Here is a 19,778-nt window from a genome sequence, read left to right as displayed (position 1 = left end):
ATGTTTCAATCTCATTAAGTTCAATGAGTTTACTAAGTGAATGCAGCCAAAACTTGCTTTGAAAATTGTACCTAGGTTTTCTTTGTGTTTTTATATTTAACTTGTGCAAAATTTAGCTATCTGATCAGGTTAGTTGTGCCAAAACACGTGAAGGTGATAAAAAAGAAAGAAAGAAAGAAAGAAAGAAAGAAAGAAAGAAAGAAAGAAAGAAAGAAAAAGAAGCTCTATAATTCATGCTAAACATCTTTGTACTCCCAAACATTATTACAAATTGACCGATCATTATATTTCTACGTAGTATGTGTTTTTGAGTGCAAATGTCTGTATTAATATGCATGTTGTGATTAAATAATTAATTATTTTGTCATGAAACATGCATTTTATTTTCAAGCCAAGAAGTATGCTGGAATGTTTGGAAGATTTGAAAACTGGTGGAATGCAAAATCCATGCAATCACATGTTTTCCAAATATACAGTTTATGTTGGATCACTTAAAAGTTCACAGAGATTAAATTTCCCAATCACGAAATAGTTTTCACTGTTGCTATCATCATCATCATCATCATCATCATCATCATCATCATCAAAATTAGGTAGCATATACAAAGTACTGCACAGCATCTGAAACACAAAAGCCAGTTCATATACTGAGATGTGAAGCATACTGTTTGATATATCATTTTAGACTAGACTTGGGATACCTTAAGATGCAAATATCTAAAGGAGTCCCTCTCTGTTTTGGCTGTGCACAGTTCCATTTTTCAAAATGGGCTATGGATTATTTGGCATTTTCAGGTGCCGGGTCACCTGCAACGCCATGGGAGGTGTTGGCCACAACAAAACACGCGGCATCCTAAAACAGCTGCTTTCAGTTTCTTTCAGCTACATGTTGAGCATGGAGTGGCAGCCGCTCACACACATGGGGTTTCCCTGTGAGTCCTGCTGCCTGAGTCAATCAGAATAAGAAAGCCGCTCATGTGTCCTTTAGCCAAGGTGGTTATAAATACTGGGGCGAGAACCTCCATTTTCCTGTGGCATTCTGGCTGTTGAGAGAGATGGTGTGCTAGCTAGCTCCCTTCATGGTATCTCTCGGTGCTATAGCTGCTTTTGCCACAATTATTTTCCTTTGGCAATTTAATTAATTTTTCTTAGTTTAATATCTTTCAGTCCTTCTTTAAAAAAAATCACAAAAGAAGTGAGGATGGGCATGCATTTGGTGGAGGGCTGTGAAAGGGTGTTTTTTGCAGGGTGTTTGTTTAAACACTGGGTTGATTTAGTGAAGGGAGGGGATCGTGTGACTCCCTTGAGCCTCTGAAAGTTTTTTGTTGTTCACCGCTTTGACTCTTGTGGCTTCTGTGTGTGCACGCTCCTTCTCTCACATAAGAAGCCTGAGCCTAATCCTTTCTCTGCATATATAAAAAAGTAAGATAGATACACACACACACACACACACAGACAGACATATGCATAATAATAATAATAATAATAATAATAATAATAATAATAATAATAATGGAGACAGAAAGCCTGATTCTTTCAGTGACCCTTCGAGACTTTATTCTTGATCAGAAGACAGATGTGGTATGCATTACAGAAACCTGGATACGAGAAGTATCCATAAGTAAGCAGGCCTTTTTTCATCTTCGCCAGGCAAGGAAATTGGCATCCTACCTTTCGACAGAATCATTGGCAATGGTAATCCATGCAACAGTCACCACCAGGTTGGATTATTGTAACACCTTATACGCCGGCCTTCCGAAGACAAAAACCCATAAGATCTGAATGGTCCAAAATGCGGTGGCCAGGCTGCTGTTTGAAGCCACATTTAATCAAGGACAGTGTGCTGAAAGGTGTGCATTTATGATGAGTTGAGGTGAAGCCAAAAAACTACATGTGGGGGGTGGGTGAGTGAAATTGTGGACATAATTTCCATTTTCCTTTCTGCTTCCCTCTTTTTTCCCTTTTGCTTCCACATAAACAGGCTGAGAGAGGAAGGGTAAATCACTTGCTAGAACCAGTCACTTGTAAAAAAAAAAAGCAACCCTTTGAGATCATTACAGTGGGTGAACTTGTAAACAACAATGGTGACCTCCGTGTCATGCACAGTTTTTCTTGGCCCCAGCATTTACTAGCAATTTTAAAAGCAATTCTTGACTACATTAACAATACTAATTTATATAACTGCAGTCTTATTTGAATAACCTATGGCCTCATTTGAATATTACAGGTCTGATATTTTAAAAATGTTAAAAAAAAATCCAGTGAGCTGATGGGGGACCTTGATCCACTGTGAATCAAAAACATTAGATATACATAAATTCCATATTTCTGCAAAGTCTTTTGCTATTCCTCTTCTTATCAATCAAGGTTAAAATTATTAATATTTTGGCTAAAGCATATTCTCTTAAAATCGTACGTTTTTCTTCTTTTACTTCCATGCCACATATGTGCTGAATTAGCTTTGCTTTCTAGCTTCCAAAAACTTACTTTGCTGAGTACGCCCTTTCTTTCTGTTTTTTTGCATTTTAATAATAATTGGAGAAAAACAAATAAGAGCATCTATAAGAAGCCAAAACTATTACAAACACTTTTGATAATCTCTCTCTCTCTCTCTCTCTCTCTCTCTCTCTCTCTCTCTCTCTCTCTCTTCTCTCTTTCTGTGTATTTGAGAAAGATAATAAAGGGGTACTTTTGCAAAATTACTTGTGTTTATTTTGTTATTATGGTGAATGTCTTGAAAAAGTACAAATTCTGTAATATTATTTGGATTTTGGAACACTCCTAGGACTAGAGGATGCATCACTGCAATATTACAGTTGCGACATTCATTTACAGATAGATTGACATAAATGCTCCATATGTTGAAAACATTTGAAAGTATATTAGCAAATCTCTCTCTCTCTCTCTCTCTCACACACACACACACACACACAATTGAACCTCAAATTATGAGCATTCCTACTTACAAGCTTTTCGAGATATGAGCCATCACTCGGCTCATTTTTCCATTGGAGATATGAACGGAGATCTGACTTACAAGCTAGCTCCCTTCCTCAGAGAAGGAAGGGGTGGGGGACAGACACACAGAGAGAAGACACTCCGGCACTGAGTCCCCTGCACCAGCTAGTCAGGGAGTGCGAGAATGGCCCTGCACAGCCAGCACCCCCACCCTCTCCCCATCAGTATGCCTACGTGGGGACCTCTGCCCCCTCTTCCCTATCCCCTCTCCATTTTTCCAATGCCCATGACTTTTGTAGCCAAGCAGACCTCGAGACTGGCAAGAGAATGGAGGAGAAGGTGAATGGTGACAGCACATGGCCAGCTACGCACAGAGGCATTATTTGGGGGATGGCAGAGGATGAGGAAGAACCCCTCCTCCATGTGGGCTCAGATAGTGGGAGGCAGAAAGCCAAGGGCATGGAAAAAGAAAAGCCTGATTTCCTGCGTGCACGCATGCACGCGCGCGCGCGCACACACACACACACACAAATAAAGAGGCCGGAGAAGGAGAGCACTTTCCAATTGTAGGTAATGGGGCCTGGGAATGCTGACAGTGGGGCCTGGGAGGAAGAGGGGTGCCTTTTCTCTGGGAAGTCCCTTCAGGGAATGGATTAATAGCATTTCAATTCATTTCAATGGAAAAATTGACTTGACATATGAGCAATTTGATTTATGAGCTTGGTCACAGAACGAATTCAATTCATATATCAAGGCATCTCTCTCTCTCTCTCTCTCTGTGTGTGTGTGTGTGTGTGTGTGTGTGTGTCTGCCTGTCTCTATATATTAATTTTATGAATACATTTATTTAAGGGCAAATGAATACTATACTTGAACCTACAAGCATTTAGAGAAACTATTGCTAGAACAGTCTTGTAAATTGAAATATTTCATTTGATGTAGATAAATAGTTCAAGATATATTCAGTCTAGCATTTAATCTAGCATATTATCAAGGAATGAAACATGATAATTAAAATAAATTGGAACAGATGAGATAATAGATTAGAGAAATGAGAAGTCAGAGGAAATAAAAAAGAATCCAGAGGAAAAAATGAACTCCCAATGCATGAACCACCTATTTGGTTTAATTTATGACCCCTCTGTGGACCCATAAGTCTTTTGAGAGCTTCTATGGCAGTTTTGCATAAATATGCCAATTTTAAATTTCAAGAAATCATGGTCGTATTTTGGGAACTTTCCATTTGCACCAAGAGGTATTATTTCCATACAAGTCATAATGGAACCATATATAGTACAATTTTTGAAGGATTTCAGATTTTGAAAAGAAATAGGTGAAGCCTGGTATAGTTCTGATATCCCTAGTCCTCCACCAGCCTAATTATCTTAAAGTTGAAAGACAAAAAAGTGAACACTCCAGGAACTGCAAGGAAACTAGAGGCACCAGGGAAGGGAAAATGAATTTTGAACGGCTAGCTTTGGAGAGGAGAACTGTTCTCCAAGCCAAGAGAATTTGGAAGAACGGCCTGGAACAATTGCCTGCCACTGAATTGTCCCATAATACGTTCTATGAATTTCACACACAGTCATTACAGCTTGCTATATCATTGCATGTCCCTGAGGACTTGTGGACTTCTTATGCTGAATGGGTTCCACTCATGCAAATCAGTGGCACTGAAGTTTATTGACATTTTCTTTGCTTTTATGCTTTTGTCTGTAACATTTACTTTGTCAATTACATCCTTCTTGGTCTTCATAGTCAATTCTGCCTCTGTGTGACTCTAATTGTATTTTCCTAAATTAAAGAGGCATTATGAAGCTGTTACCCTTTGATTTGGTAGCTTTAATTTCATTTTTCTTTAATCTTTGGAGCACACTAGATTATCAATTAGCATAATAAAACACTGTAGAATTTAGCAACTGTGCTGGATAGTCTATAAGAGGATTGACCAGAGTTTTCATGCTCAAAGGATAGATACCAAAATCTTAAAAGTACAATTTCTGCCAATGGCATTTCTTGTTCAGATTCTTGCTCTAGGAGCCATGTTGCTTCCATTTATTCCTTCTGCATTCTGTATCAGAAGAGGCAGACCTAGCTCCATTATACCTAGGCACAGAAGGAAATGAAACACCCTCCATCCCAACTGCTAATATCCTGTCTTGGAGGGTGAAGAGAAAAAGTAGGCCCAACTCAACCATACCTAGATCCAGAAGCAGATGAAAGGCTATACCTCTATCCCAACTGCCACTGATCTGTCTCAGAGGGAGGTCTTAATCTCTTCCCAAATTGTCTTGCCCCTTTCCTTTTCTGTCATGTCACAATTCAATTGTAAACCTAAGGATAAGGTACTTTTTGTGGTTCTTTTACTTCTAAAGCAGCATTCACAGTTATAGTGCCAAATATGTAAGCAAAATATCTATGATTACATTTCTTCAACCTGATAATATGGACTTCATCACACAAGGCTGTTCTGTTGCAACCATCATGTTATTAAAGTAAACAGAAGCATACCAGTACTGAAATGTTCACTTCTACCCTTCCTCTTGACAAATGCTTTAGCACTGTTTTGTTTATTACTGTTCCTGCTACAATGTACCACACAATATTGCTGACTCCAGCTTTCTTTCCATGTGTGTCCCTATCTAGCACATGCACCTTTTTTCTTTGCCACAATTGCACAACTATGCAAAGAGAGGAAGAGAATCACATCTACTAACTGAAATATTATGACTACAGGAGAAGCCATTGCACATGGGTTTAGTTGTGCTATGGTGGTGTTATTTGGGCTATTGAGGATGCAAAAGCAAAGCCACTAAGAGTGAGTATGATGCTTTGTGACAAATTCCTCTGGCACTTGCAACCATCATACTTAATTTGTGTTTAGTCAGCTTCATGTGATAAAATCCTTGGTTTTTGATTCAGAAGCACCTTTCTCCTCCCACCAGGAGGAGAAAACAACCCATTTCTGTTGTCCTCAGAGGAGAGATTTAATGCAGTTTCACATCATTTTAATTACCATAGCTTAATTCAATGGGATCATGGGAGTTTTAGTTTTACAAGGTCTTTAGCTTTCTCTGCTTCACCAAACTATCCCAGGATTCCATAGGATTGAGCCATGTCAGTGAAATTTATGTCATACTGCACTAATTCTACTGTATAAATGAAGCCTCTGACTATGTAGACTCTCTTTTAGATATTAGAAAATATGCAGACAGGAAATGATGGCCAATACGGTGAAAGAGGTAGTGGAACTAGCACATTCATCTCTGATTTCCTTATCTGTAGAGCATATATAGGAAAAGAACTGCTGGATAGGGTTTGCCGAAAGAAGAGTATGGGAGGAATGATTTTCCTTTCCCAGGATATTTCAAAAATTGCACTAACTCCTCCAAATAAAATGACATGTGTCTGGAAGATAATTATTTCTTCCTCCTCCTCCTCCTCCTCCTCCTCCTCCTCCTCCTCCTCCTCCTCCTCCTCCTCCTCTTCCTCCTCCTTCTTCTCCTCTTCTTCTTCTCTTCTTCTTCTTCTTCTTCTTCTTCTTCTTCTTCTTCTTCTTTTTAAAAAAAACTCTTTCAGTTGAAAGGAAATGAACTAAATTTTCTGCCAAAATAAGTGTGATGAACCATGGGCCTTGTAGTCCTGCTCAGGACATTGTAATTCCTGATGAAGATGAAAACTTGGGTTTTTTACCTTCCCAGTCTGAACTGGATTCCTCTCAGCCAGATCTTTCCCAGGCAGATCTGGGAACCTTGCACCTGCAAGAAAGTTGTGCCCCAGAAGTATGTCAAACAACCCCAGAGCCTACTTCTCCCGTGTTCTTGCGCCGGGAGTTTTGTAAACAACAGAGAAGTTTGGATTCAGCTTCGCGCAGGAGTGCGAGGATAGCAGCTAAGAATGTTGCCAATTAACACTGGTTCTCGTGAGAATCTTTAAGGAGTTTAACATCTGGTCTCAGAGTTTAGCTTTCGTTTCTGATTCCCAGAGAACCGCTTTGGTGAGAAAGTTGGACTCTATATAGGTGTTTTGCCCGCGTAGCAACTTCGCGGAGTCAATTCGTCAGCCTACGGAGCGAGTCGTGTCTGGACAGCGCGTTCCGATTCAAGCCTCGCTCTTGCTCAAGCCTTGCCTTGCTATCCAGCCTTCGCCTTGCTTCCCAGCCTTGTTTACCTGCGGACCTTGCCTTGTTTCCCAGGACTAATCCTTGCCTTGTTTCACGGATTTTACCAAGTTATTCCACGGACCTTGTTCTTGTTCTTAGTTACCTTGTTCCACGTTCAAGCCTTGTTTCAAGTATCAAGTTATTTCCTAGCCACGCTCAAGTTTTATGGACTAAAGGACCTTGTCATCTCCCCTCACTTTGCTTGGCAAAGTGAGTGTTTCGGTTATTGGATTACAACTTTGGACCTTAATATTTCATATTGGACATTATTTCCTTGGACTAATTTTGACCTTTCCTGAAAGGTCTGCTTCTGGACTATCTTTTACATTTGCTTTTACTAACTTTATATATTTCCTTAATAAAGATATTAGATAGATTCTGGCTTCTGCGTATGGTTATTGGTGCTCTGTAGCCTGGGTCGTGACAGTTTGACTCCGCCACCCTAAGCACCAATTAACCTTGGCCAGAATGTCTACCGGAACCGTACCCGGTGGGCAGCCACTGAGCTACACCATCAGCAAGGACGAAGTGGATCGCATCCGCGACAGACTCAACGCCCAGGATGGAGAAATAAAGGGCTTGCGGGAGCGCGGAATCCGCCTCCCGGCCATGGCGTTGCCTACCAAGTTTACTGGAGAAGCTTCCAAGGTTCATGTTTTCCGTCGCCAATGTCAAGCTTATCTAGAGGCCCGTGATGCCGAGTTTCCCCAAGAAGACATCAAAGTGGCATGGGTTTACAGTCTTCTAGACGGGCCAGCGGCCAACTGGGCGACGGCACTGTTCGACCAAGCCTCTCCACACCTAAGATCAGCGCAACATTTCTTGGACCACCTCAAGGAGACTTGGGGAATCGAGGACAATTTGGAGGCAGCCGGCCACAAACTCCGTCGCCTTTTCCAAGGAGACAGACCTATGTCTCAGTATATAGCCGAGTTCCGAGTGCTGGCCCACAACACCGGCTGGAACGATGTAGCCCTCAGAGGACAATTCCGGGAGGGTCTCAACATTGAAATGCTGGAAGAAATCTCCAAGGTGGATCCTCCCCAGACCCTCGAGGCACTCATTGATCAATGTTTACGGGCTGAAGTCATGATTGCCAACAGGAAACAGTGGGTTCGAGGCCAGGGCAGTAGAGCCGGGGCAAAACCCCCCGCTCCCGCCAGCGTTCAGCCACGTCCAGTGTGGAGACCCCCACCGCCAACCCCATACCCCAGAGGAGGCGAGGAGGTGCCGATGCAGTTGGGCAATGTGCGTCCCAGACTAGATGCCGCCGAGAAGGCCCGTCGTCAACGCTTAAACCTCTGTTGGTACTGCGGGAACGGGGGCCACTTCGCCAGAGAGTGCCCAGCCAAGGGGAAGCCTGCCGCCCGGCTTGCGGCGGCGTCCTCCACGGAGACGAAGACGTCTGAGCCGACTGGCACACAGCCGGCGGGGGAAGCCAACGACCGGGTGTAGAGAGGCTCGCCAACCCGGTCAAAAAATCCATTCAAGAGCCGCCAACCGGGGTCCTGTTCCTTCTCGTGGTCACATTATGGTCAGCAAAAAGGGGACCCGTCATGATCCACGCCATGATAGACTCTGGAGCTACCAACAACTTCATTGATAGAGAGTATGCCGACTCTCTGGGATTACAATATCATGATTTCAAGAATGCCCGTGTGGTGCAAGCCATAGACGGCCGCCCCCTCAAGACGGGCCCCGTAAGTCAATGGTCGGAACCCACCAGGATGTGGATAAGAGAACATATGGAAGAGATTTCCTTCTTTGTTACCGAGGTTCCCCATTTCCCTGTGATTTTGGGAATTCCATGGCTGACTCTCCACGACCCTAACATCTCCTGGTCCAACAGAGAACTGCAGTTTGCTTCACCGTACTGCCAAAACCATTGCCTCGTAGCCAAGGTATGCCATGCCACAGACACCGAGCCCATCATCACCTTGCCAAAGAAGTACTCCGAGTATTGGGATGTATTCAATGAGAAAGAAGCCGAGAAATTACCCCCACATAGACCTTATGACTGTGCCATTGACTTGGTGGAGGGGGCCCCGATCCCGCGAGGGCATCTCTACTCCCTGACTGAACCAGAGCAAGAAGCTCTCAGGGAATTCCTAGAGACAAACCTTCGCAAGGGATTCATCAGACCCTCTCAATCCCCAGCTGCCTCTCCAGTGATGTTTGTGAAGAAGAAGTCAGGGGAACTACGATTGGTGGTGGACTACAGAGCATTGAACAATATCACCAAGCGGAACAGCTATCCCCTGCCCTTAATCTCGGATCTACTGGATCGGCTTCGAGGAGCCAAGGTTTACACCAAGCTGGATCTTCGGGGGGCTTACAACTTAGTTCGCATCAGGGAAGGGGACGAGTGGAAGACCGCCTTCCAGACCAAATTCGGATTATTCGAGTCCCGAGTTATGAATTTCGGTTTATGCGGAGCCCCCGCAACGTTCCAGCATTTTGTCAATGACATTTTTCAGGACTATCTGGACAGGTTCTTGATAATCTACCTGGACGATTTTTTGGTGTTTTCTAGATCACAATCAGAACATGAGAACCACGTCAAAATGGTGTTACAACGATTGCGGGATCATGGACTTTATGCCAAACTGGAAAAATGCGCCTTTGATCTACAAGAGGTAGATTTCCTTGGTTACCGCATCTCGCCTTTAGGGCTCTCCATGGATCCAGCCAAGGTTTCAGCAGTATTGGAATGGCGGGCGCCAACTAACAAGAAAGAGGTGCAGCGTTTCTTGGGGTTCGCGAATTATTACCGCAAGTTCATTCCAGATTTTGCCCACTGGTCTGACCCAATCACTAGCTGCATCCGTGGAAAACAGCCCTTCCGCTGGACTGATCAAGCAGAGAAAGGGTTCCAGCAACTAAAGAAATTATTCACGTCCCAGCCAATTCTACAGCACCCAGATCCTGGAACCCCTTTTGTTGTGCAAGCGGACGCCTCGGATGTGGCAATTGGGGCTGTACTCTTACAACCGGTGGGAGACCACCTTCATCCCTGTGCCTTTTACTCCCGTCAACTAACCACACCAGAGAAAAATTATACCATTTGGGAAAAAGAACTACTGGCCATAAAGGCAGCTTTTGAAACTTGGAGACATTGGCTAGAAGGGGCCAAATTTCCCATTGAAGTCCACACTGATCATCGTAATCTAGAACACCTAAGAACTGCCCGCAAACTAAACCAGAGGCAGCAACGTTGGGCTTTATTCTTTGAACGTTTCAACTTCCAGATCCATTATGTGACCCCAGCCCAAACCAAGCAAGCAGACGCCCTGTCACGTAAACCGGAATACGCTGCAGGACGCAAGGAGACCTTTGAATCCCAACTGCTACAACCCGAGAACTTTGCCACGCTCACGGTGGGGAACACCAAATCCATTCCCATTGGTTCAACTTCCCCTACTCCAGGACCCATCTGTGCTCAAGAAATCAGGGCTAGTCAGCAAGCAGATGCCTGGGCGCAGGACCAACTTCGCCAAGGTCTGCATTTTCCCTTTTCGCTTAAAGATGGGCTGCTCTGCTATAGAAATCATGTTTATATCCCACCCGGACCGGGCAGGGAAAAAGCGCTTCGCCTGTGTCATGACTGCAAACCAGCAGGACACTTCGGACTATTTAAAACTATGCATTTGATCCTAAGGGATTTTTGGTGGCCCAAGATCCGCAAGGATGTAGAAAAATATGTCAACACCTGCCCAGTATGCCAGCGCTCCAAGATACGAAGGGAAAAGCCCTCAGGGCTTTTACACCCCCTTCCTACCCCATCTCGCCCATGGGAAATAATTTCCGCGGATTTCATCACTGACCTACCACCTTCCTGTGGATTCACCACGATCTTAGTGGTGGTGGACCTTTTCACCAAGTTAGCCCATTTCATTCCCTGCGAAGGCCTCCCCACGGCCAAAGAAACTGCGGATCTATTTCTTCAGCATGTTTTCAGACTACATGGATTGCCCAAGAGTTTAGTCACAGACCGTGGATCTCAATTCACCTCTCGTTTTTGGAAGGCACTACAAAAACTACTGGGCATAGACTCTCGCTTATCTTCAGCTCATCATCCCCAAACAGATGGGCAAACGGAGCGCACCAATGCCACTTTGGAGCAGTATCTTCGCTGTTATGTAAACTACCAACAGGACAATTGGGCTTCTCTGTTACCACTGTCTGAGTTTGCCTACAATAATGGAGTTCAAGCTTCTACAAAAGAAACGCCGTTCTTTGCAAACTACGGCTTCCATCCACGTTTCTTTCCCCCTGTCATTGAAACTTCAGAAGTTCCCGCAGCAGAGGATTGGCTGCAGGAACTCACAGCGGTGCAACAACTTTTGCTCCAGCAACTGGACCAAGCCAAAGAGGACTATAAACGCCACGCTGACAAACACCGCCAGCCGGGCCCTGAAATCAAGGTAGGAGATCGGGTTTTTCTGTCCACTCGCTTTCTGCCCTCCCACCGCCCTTGCCGGAAGTTAGATGCCCGTTTCATCGGCCCCTATCCAGTGGTGGCGCAATTAAACCCCGTGACTTTCAAACTCCAACTTCCGCGTTCAATGCGCATCCACCCAGTGTTTCACCGTTCCCTGCTCCTTCCGGCGGATGGTGTGCGTCCTGATACAGACCAACCGGCCCCCCCTCCTGTTTTGATGAATGGGGAGGAGGAGTTCGAGGTTGAGGACATTTTGGATTCTCGCTTTCATCGCCGCCGCCTACAATATCTCATTGACTGGGTGGGTTTTGGGCCTGAGGAACGCTCTTGGGAAGACGCCTCCACAGTCCATGCTCCTGATCTAACCCGTCGCTTTCATCTGACCTATCCCACCAAACCGCGACCTCGCGCCTCGGGGAGAGGATCCCAGTTTGGGAGGGGCCCTGAGGAGGGGGATAGTGTGATGAACCATGGGCCTTGTAGTCCTGCTCAGGACATTGTAATTCCTGATGAAGATGAAAACTTGGGTTTTTTACCTTCCCAGTCTGAACTGGATTCCTCTCAGCCAGATCTTTCCCAGGCAGATCTGGGAACCTTGCACCTGCAAGAAAGTTGTGCCCCAGAAGTATGTCAAACAACCCCAGAGCCTACTTCTCCCGTGTTCTTGCGCCGGGAGTTTTGTAAACAACAGAGAAGTTTGGATTCAGCTTCGCGCAGGAGTGCGAGGATAGCAGCTAAGAATGTTGCCAATTAACACTGGTTCTCGTGAGAATCTTTAAGGAGTTTAACATCTGGTCTCAGAGTTTAGCTTTCGTTTCTGATTCCCAGAGAACCGCTTTGGTGAGAAAGTTGGACTCTATATAGGTGTTTTGCCCGCGTAGCAACTTCGCGGAGTCAATTCGTCAGCCTACGGAGCGAGTCGTGTCTGGACAGCGCGTTCCGATTCAAGCCTCGCTCTTGCTCAAGCCTTGCCTTGCTATCCAGCCTTCGCCTTGCTTCCCAGCCTTGTTTACCTGCGGACCTTGCCTTGTTTCCCAGGACTAATCCTTGCCTTGTTTCACGGATTTTACCAAGTTATTCCACGGACCTTGTTCTTGTTCTTAGTTACCTTGTTCCACGTTCAAGCCTTGTTTCAAGTATCAAGTTATTTCCTAGCCACGCTCAAGTTTTATGGACTAAAGGACCTTGTCATCTCCCCTCACTTTGCTTGGCAAAGTGAGTGTTTCGGTTATTGGATTACAACTTTGGACCTTAATATTTCATATTGGACATTATTTCCTTGGACTAATTTTGACCTTTCCTGAAAGGTCTGCTTCTGGACTATCTTTTACATTTGCTTTTACTAACTTTATATATTTCCTTAATAAAGATATTAGATAGATTCTGGCTTCTGCGTATGGTTATTGGTGCTCTGTAGCCTGGGTCGTGACAATAAGAGAGAAATCCCCATTTATTCTTTTAAATGATTATTCTCTCAGGACATTTTTTTTCATTCTGAACATCTCTTTGCTTTCCCCTACATATTTTGAGGGTTTTGAGACCCACCAAAACATCTTGGGAGACTATCTGTGATCCTAAATTTCTTTTGCATTTCCTATTTTAACCAAACAAATACTACAAATACCTGAAATCCCAGTTAGTTTTCTTCTTAGGAGGCACTAAGTCCAGTGAAAGATTATTGATGCAGTTCATATCACAGAGACATGGGTAAAGGTATCTTAAATAAGCAATAATAAGCCAGTGGCAAACATAAAAAGGGACAACAACCCCACTGATCTTTCTCTAAAACCATATAAGCCCCCTTTTAGTATTTCTCTGTAAAGTTTTCATACCAGTGAACTCTCAAATAGCAACTGTTTGTTTCTGGTTAATCCTTTTCAATTTATGCAGCTAAGTAAACAGATTGTTTTTCATCTGCAGTAAAAAGGGCTACTTAATGGTGAGGGATCTAAGGATTTTTCCCTGCTTTTGGGTTTCTGTTGGTGGTGGTGGCTCCTTCTCCTTCAGCCTCCTCCTCCTCTTGCTTCTTGTTTAATTAAATGAAATGTCACAATAAAGGAAGAATCAGACAACCCATTTGTTTTTATACCGTCTCGGTATTTTCTTTCACTTCTTGTCAGGAGTGCACATGAATAGGGTCTAAGTCATTTCAGATTTGCATCTCCTTGACAACCCCCAGTTTAGACCACCAGATCTCTGACCACACACTATACTGACTGGAGAGCTCCAAAGGAACTTGACATAGGCTGCCAATTCTTTGGTTATTTCATCTACTTCTTCAGCCAAATTTGAATTTCTTTATAACCCTTTATTATTCCCGATTCCCCATTGTTCCTACATTTGCTCTTTCCCTTAGAACAGAAACTTTTTTGCAGTCTGTGGCCAACACCTCCTGCCTAAACAATGTGATGGTATCAAGGTGCTATGCAGCCTTTTGATTTTCCTTTCCTTTTTGTAGTTTGCAATGCTATGCTTGGTTAGGCTAGAATTAAACCAGTAGTATACGTTAAGTTCACACCACCATTGGAGGGATAATGAGACAGATGGTGAATTTTATAAGGCAATGATTTGGTTTCTGGGCAGAAACCTATTTCCAGCCCTGCTTTAAGAAAACATTGAAAAGATATAAATCTCCCCCCTTCCTTCTGCCTTCTCCTGCTGTGCCTTCTGCTTCCCTGGTGCTGTATTGAGCTTGCAGTCCAGAGACCACCCCAGTATTTTAGAACTGCTCTGAACTACTCATCCCTGAACCTGTCAGCTATAATTGGTGTAAGGAAAAGGGGGAGGCCTCAGCATGGCTTGCATTTAACACTTTTCTAAATCAGGCTTGAAAGGATATAAAGGATGTAATGAGATAGGAGAGCATCAGAGGAAATGTTATCTTTATTCATTAAAATGAAATTTGCTGGCTTAACATCCTGCTTCCCTTCTCATTCTGCAGGTTGCTGCTAAAATTCAACTGCACTTGCAAGCAGAAGATCATAGTTGACTCTCCTGCCAAATGTTGTAAGGAAACTCTGTGGGAGGATGGCAGAGATTAGCCATGTGTACGTGTCTCTGTGCGTGTTTGTGTGCATGTATATAGATGCCAGGATCTATCCAAGGTGCTGAATCTCCAAAACAGATCCAAAACTTTGGATAGTTTCATAAAAATCCAAGTCAAAACTGGAACAAAATTTTCATCTGACCTCAGAGCCACCATCTGGCCCTGATATTACACACAAAGACCCCAGAACAGATCTGTCATATTGTTGCTTAAAACCTTAGTATTCAGTCTAGATATTGTATGAATATACAGATAAAACTTTTACTTATGAAGCTTTAAACGTGGTGTATAAGAAAACACACCAAATAAAATCAAGATGTAATAGCATAACCACATTGCCCATAAAGCAGGTAATAGTGTAATTTGCACAAGGAAGGCTTGGGGAAATAGTTTTAATCTCTAATGTGTACCTAAAGATAAGCATTGCTGAGTAGGTATGATATCAGAAGGAAGAAACCTGAATGGTGTGTAATGTATAAAACCATGCTAAATGCCCTGCTCAGAATGACTGAAAAGATTTCTAGAGTTTTCTTTGACTATTGTGACTTTTCAAAGAAGCAGACCATGGATCCATGCCCCAAAGAAATTATCATTCCAATGGCACATCATGTCACATAGTGGCTCTTACTGCATAATGGATGCCATCATAATCTCAAGAAAAAGCTTGTCTGTGCATGAAATGGTTGGCGGATCACTGAAATCAGTAATATTTATCTTTACATACTTATGCATATCAAAGATTTACAATGTAGAAAAGTAATCTGATAAAGGATTCAGAGTCAAAATATCTATGAGTCAGAATGGCAGACCCATTAAGATGGTCCACCCCAGGAGACTGCTGGATCCAGATGGATTCCTGAGGTCTTTTGGGGAATTTCCAGCTGCCAGAGTTGGTGAACCTATTGGGGCCTTGGACAACTTCTGGAATATGGAGGTGGCCAGGGAAATAAATACCATCACTTTGAAGCATCCCTTTCCCAGATGTGGAGTTAAGCTAGCTCCCTAGTTCTCCAAGGAGCTACTAGCAATGAAACAGATGGGGAGGAGACTAGAGTGCGAGCGGAGAATCGGCATGAATCTGACCACAAAAAGACTAGACTCCATCAAAAGATGTATGGCACTGACATTGACGCTGCTAAGAAAATGTTAAATTCCACCTCAATTGTGGCTGCAAAAGATAGACCCACCAAATTTTTCAGGGTAGTTCGAGGGCTCCTGAACCTGAGAATAGAAGACCATCTGTTTTATTCGAGTGCCCATTGTGAGCCATTTTTTTCTAAGATTGGTCAAATTCGCATGGTTTTGGATACCACTGTTAGTACCACTCCCATGGGTGTACCCATCGCCCTGCCTTGTCCTGTTCTTACGGATTTGTTTCAACTTGTATTACCCATGGATGCTGACAGAGTCACCACTTATATCCTTGATCCCTGTCTCTCTTGGCTTATCAAACAAGTCAATGGGAGTATATCTTGGATTAGGGAATTGATTAATGCCTCACTCCATCAAGACACAGTACACACAGCTGTGGTTAGACCTTTACTTAAAAATAGTCCCTGGATCCAGCCATATTGGACAATTACAGGCTGGTCTCAAATTTACCTTTTATCAGTAAAATCTTGGAGCAGGTGGTGGCCAAACAACTCCATGGATTTCTGGGTGAGGTTGATTATCTGTACCCATATCAATCTGGCTTTAGACTGGGATATGGAACAGAAACAGCTTTGGTCACCTTGGTGGATGATCTATGTGAAGCACTTGATGGGGGAGTGTGACCCTGTTGACTCTCCTGGACCTCTCAGTGGCGTTTGATAACATTGACTATGGTATCTTTCTGGGGAGACTTGAGGGGATGGGGTTAGGAGCACTGCGTTACAGTGGTTCCAATCCTTTCTCATAGGCCGAATCCAAAAGGTGGTCCTGAGGGAATTCTGCTTGACTTCATGGCTGGTGAGCTGCGGAGTCCTACAGGGCTCATCACTATCACCAATGTTATTTAACATCTACATGAGGCCGCTGGGAGAAATCATCTGGAGTTTTGGAGTTCGGTATCATCTGTATGTTGATGACACCCAACTCTATTACTCATTCCCACTGAATTCCAAGGAAGCAGTTCTGCACCTAAAACCATTGCCTGAAGTCAATAATGGACTGGATGAGGGTAAACAAGTTGAAATTTAATCCAGACAAGACTGAAATATTGCTGGTCTCGCATAAGTTGGATCTGGGAATAGGATTACAACCTGAGCTGGACGGGGACACACTCCCCTTGAAGTCTCACTGAGTGACTTGGACCAGTACTCTCTTATGATCTGACTCACCTCACATGATTGATAGAATCAAGCAGAGTGTAGGAGACTCTTAGATACCTCAATTCAGGGCCAGCTCACCTCATTGAATTGATTGGAGAAAGCTCAAGATATAAATGTACCAGAAACATCTCTCCACAACTGTAGATTTAACTTTTGTGCAATTGGTAACTCACCAATTCAATCAATACAATCTGTGTAGGAATCTCTAGGTCTTCCAGTGTTACTATATGGTCAACATCTGGTGGAAGGTGACCATGGAATCTCACTGTAGAACCTAGAGATTCCTAGAGCGATGCTCTCTCAAATTTAAAAAATGGCAGGCTTTTTATTTGTAGTATTTTCACTTTCACTGAGGCCTATATCCCTAACCCTTATGAAAGTGGAGGACTTACTGTATATACATATAAACAATTATCCTTATGCATATTTCCTCAAGAGTTTATGGTTATTTCTTAATAGCACACTTGCGAAAAGTACTTCACAAATGTTGATGGACTCATTAATAATGGAGCATAAGGTAGCTCACTTTAATTCTTCTTTATGGTTGTGCATGGATACAATGCTACATTTGTGGAGTGTGAACCAGTCACTTCTTGCCTCATTGTTCACTCTTTTAACCACTGTGTCAGGAACTAACAAGCATCTATCAAGGCATTTTAGCAAGAAATGTGCACATGACTCTGTTCATGTATTATACATTATGAAAAGGAAATTATTCCAATAATACTCCTATGCTATTAATATTAATTGCTCAGGATTGCATTCTAAAGAAAGGCCAGAGGAAATTTCATCATTCCTTCCAATGTATATTTAATAAAGCCATATTAAAAGGAAAAAACAATTAGAGGTAACTTTGATCTAAAGACTGTTATGTAACCTTTTGCTCCAAGTGACCATTCCCAGACACCCTGAAGGATTTTTGAATATAAAAATTACCAGTATTAAGTGACCCTTTTGGTGGGCATAATTACTGACTGATTCTAGAAGTAATCAGTGTTGAATATGGGGAAATAAATTGGAGCCAATTTAGTCTATTCACATTGCTGTGCATCTTTATTTTATATATTGACATAAAATAGCTAAATATGCATGACCATTTTTATTTCACTCCTGCCTTTTTGGTTGCAGTTCTAATTGAAATATATTTTCTTCTTTATATAATCATGCTAGATCTTTAATTGTTTTTAAAGTAAATCATGCTGTTAAAAATGGGGAAATGATAACTGAATATCTCATGCATATTTAGCATCAGGGACAGTATCTGCTGTAGTTGCATTTTGCTGTTCCGGTATTATTTGCCTCCTCCATTGTCACTCAGACTTAGTAATGCAATTCTTTACTAATTTTATTTTTGAATTAAGCTATGAGTATGTTTAGCCATTTTCTTCCCACTGTGAGAAAATTATTGCAACCTGCTTTTGAAGACTTATTCATAGTTCAAGAATTATTCTTTGGCAACATTTGGATGTGAAGCTTCTTGCTACTTTTTGAGTCTCGGGACTTCCTGACACTCCCAAAACACATATATTTAGCTCAATAAAATGTCTAAAATGTTAAATTTGATAAATGAGGATTTTCACAATATTTTTTATCATTCTTGCTAGCCATAAGAAAGATAATGTGGACAGATCAGTGTGTGTCTCCTATTAATATAAAAGGGATTTTTCTCATTTAATTCCATGCATGTCCCATTTACTTCAGGTTGCACAGTAACCTGTCTGCATATACTTCAGGCAGCTGAGCAAATAGTAGCAGTCAGTTGTACAATGGTAATTTCGATTTAACTTTCCTGTATCAGCAGCAGACACGTTCTGCCATACAGGCCTGCTTACTCAAAAATAAAATATTCTGCATTCCATAAGTACAAATAGGGCATCACCTTTTAGAAATAATTCTGCCCAAGTGTTGAGTGTTTATCAGTTGCCTTGCTGAGTTGCCCTTTGAAATGGCCATCATTCTTCCCTCTTTCTCTCTCAAATACATTCCTGGCACCTCCACTGATGTAATTGATCTGGCAATTGCTTTGATACAGGTTCTTTGTTGTGTTAATAAGATCTCTTTACTCTGACCTTGTACATTCTTTTGGTCTGCTTGTTTGGACTCAGCTGTCACTTCTTAGTAATTCCCTTTTAATTTTTGCCACATTCTAAGTTGCCGAGTATATAAACTTCTTTATAAAAATTGAGAGATGTGAAATATGACAGTGAACATGGTTTCCCTAACCATGTCTTTAAAACACAGCACCTGGATTTTATCAGCTTAACGTTTTCCTTTAGGGGTTTCTAAACACTTCCTTCTGCCTACTTTTTTAGGTTATGCATGCACTTGCTGAGACCCACTATGTCATAAGGATTCCAGTGTTGGACCTTATCACACTCACCTAAAAACGCATCCTAAAAATCATCCTGTCTTCTGGACGGAACCCCACACCGGCCATCACATGGCCTTGTGTGACTTCTGGTGGAGGTCCCGCCCCTAACCAGGGTGAAAGCACTGCCAGAGGCTTCTCCCACAACCCAGGAGGCTCCCTGTGTTGTGTTGTGTTGACTCCAATGGAAGGGCTATTCTTTCCCCTTGTGATGGGGAAAGTGCCACTGAGAAGGAGCTGTGTGCAGGGTGACAGACTTGCCCCGCTCCCCCTCTCTTTTCTCTCCAAAGCCAGGCAAAGTGGGATGCTTCCTCTGGCCTTTGTGATGAGGCCCTGAGTGACTTTTGGGAAGTTACATTTTCCCAGCCTCAGAGGAAAGCAAGGACAATCCCCTCTTTACAAATTTATCCAAGAAAACACTGAAATTGGTGTGCTTTAGGATTGCCATAAGTCAGAAATGACTTGAAGGCACTCAGCAACAACACGCCTGC

Source organism: Anolis carolinensis, chromosome 1, assembly GCF_035594765.1.
Source record: "Anolis carolinensis isolate JA03-04 chromosome 1, rAnoCar3.1.pri, whole genome shotgun sequence".
NCBI classification, from domain to species: domain Eukaryota; kingdom Metazoa; phylum Chordata; class Lepidosauria; order Squamata; family Dactyloidae; genus Anolis; species Anolis carolinensis.
Note: the sequence above shows the minus strand (reverse complement) of the source record.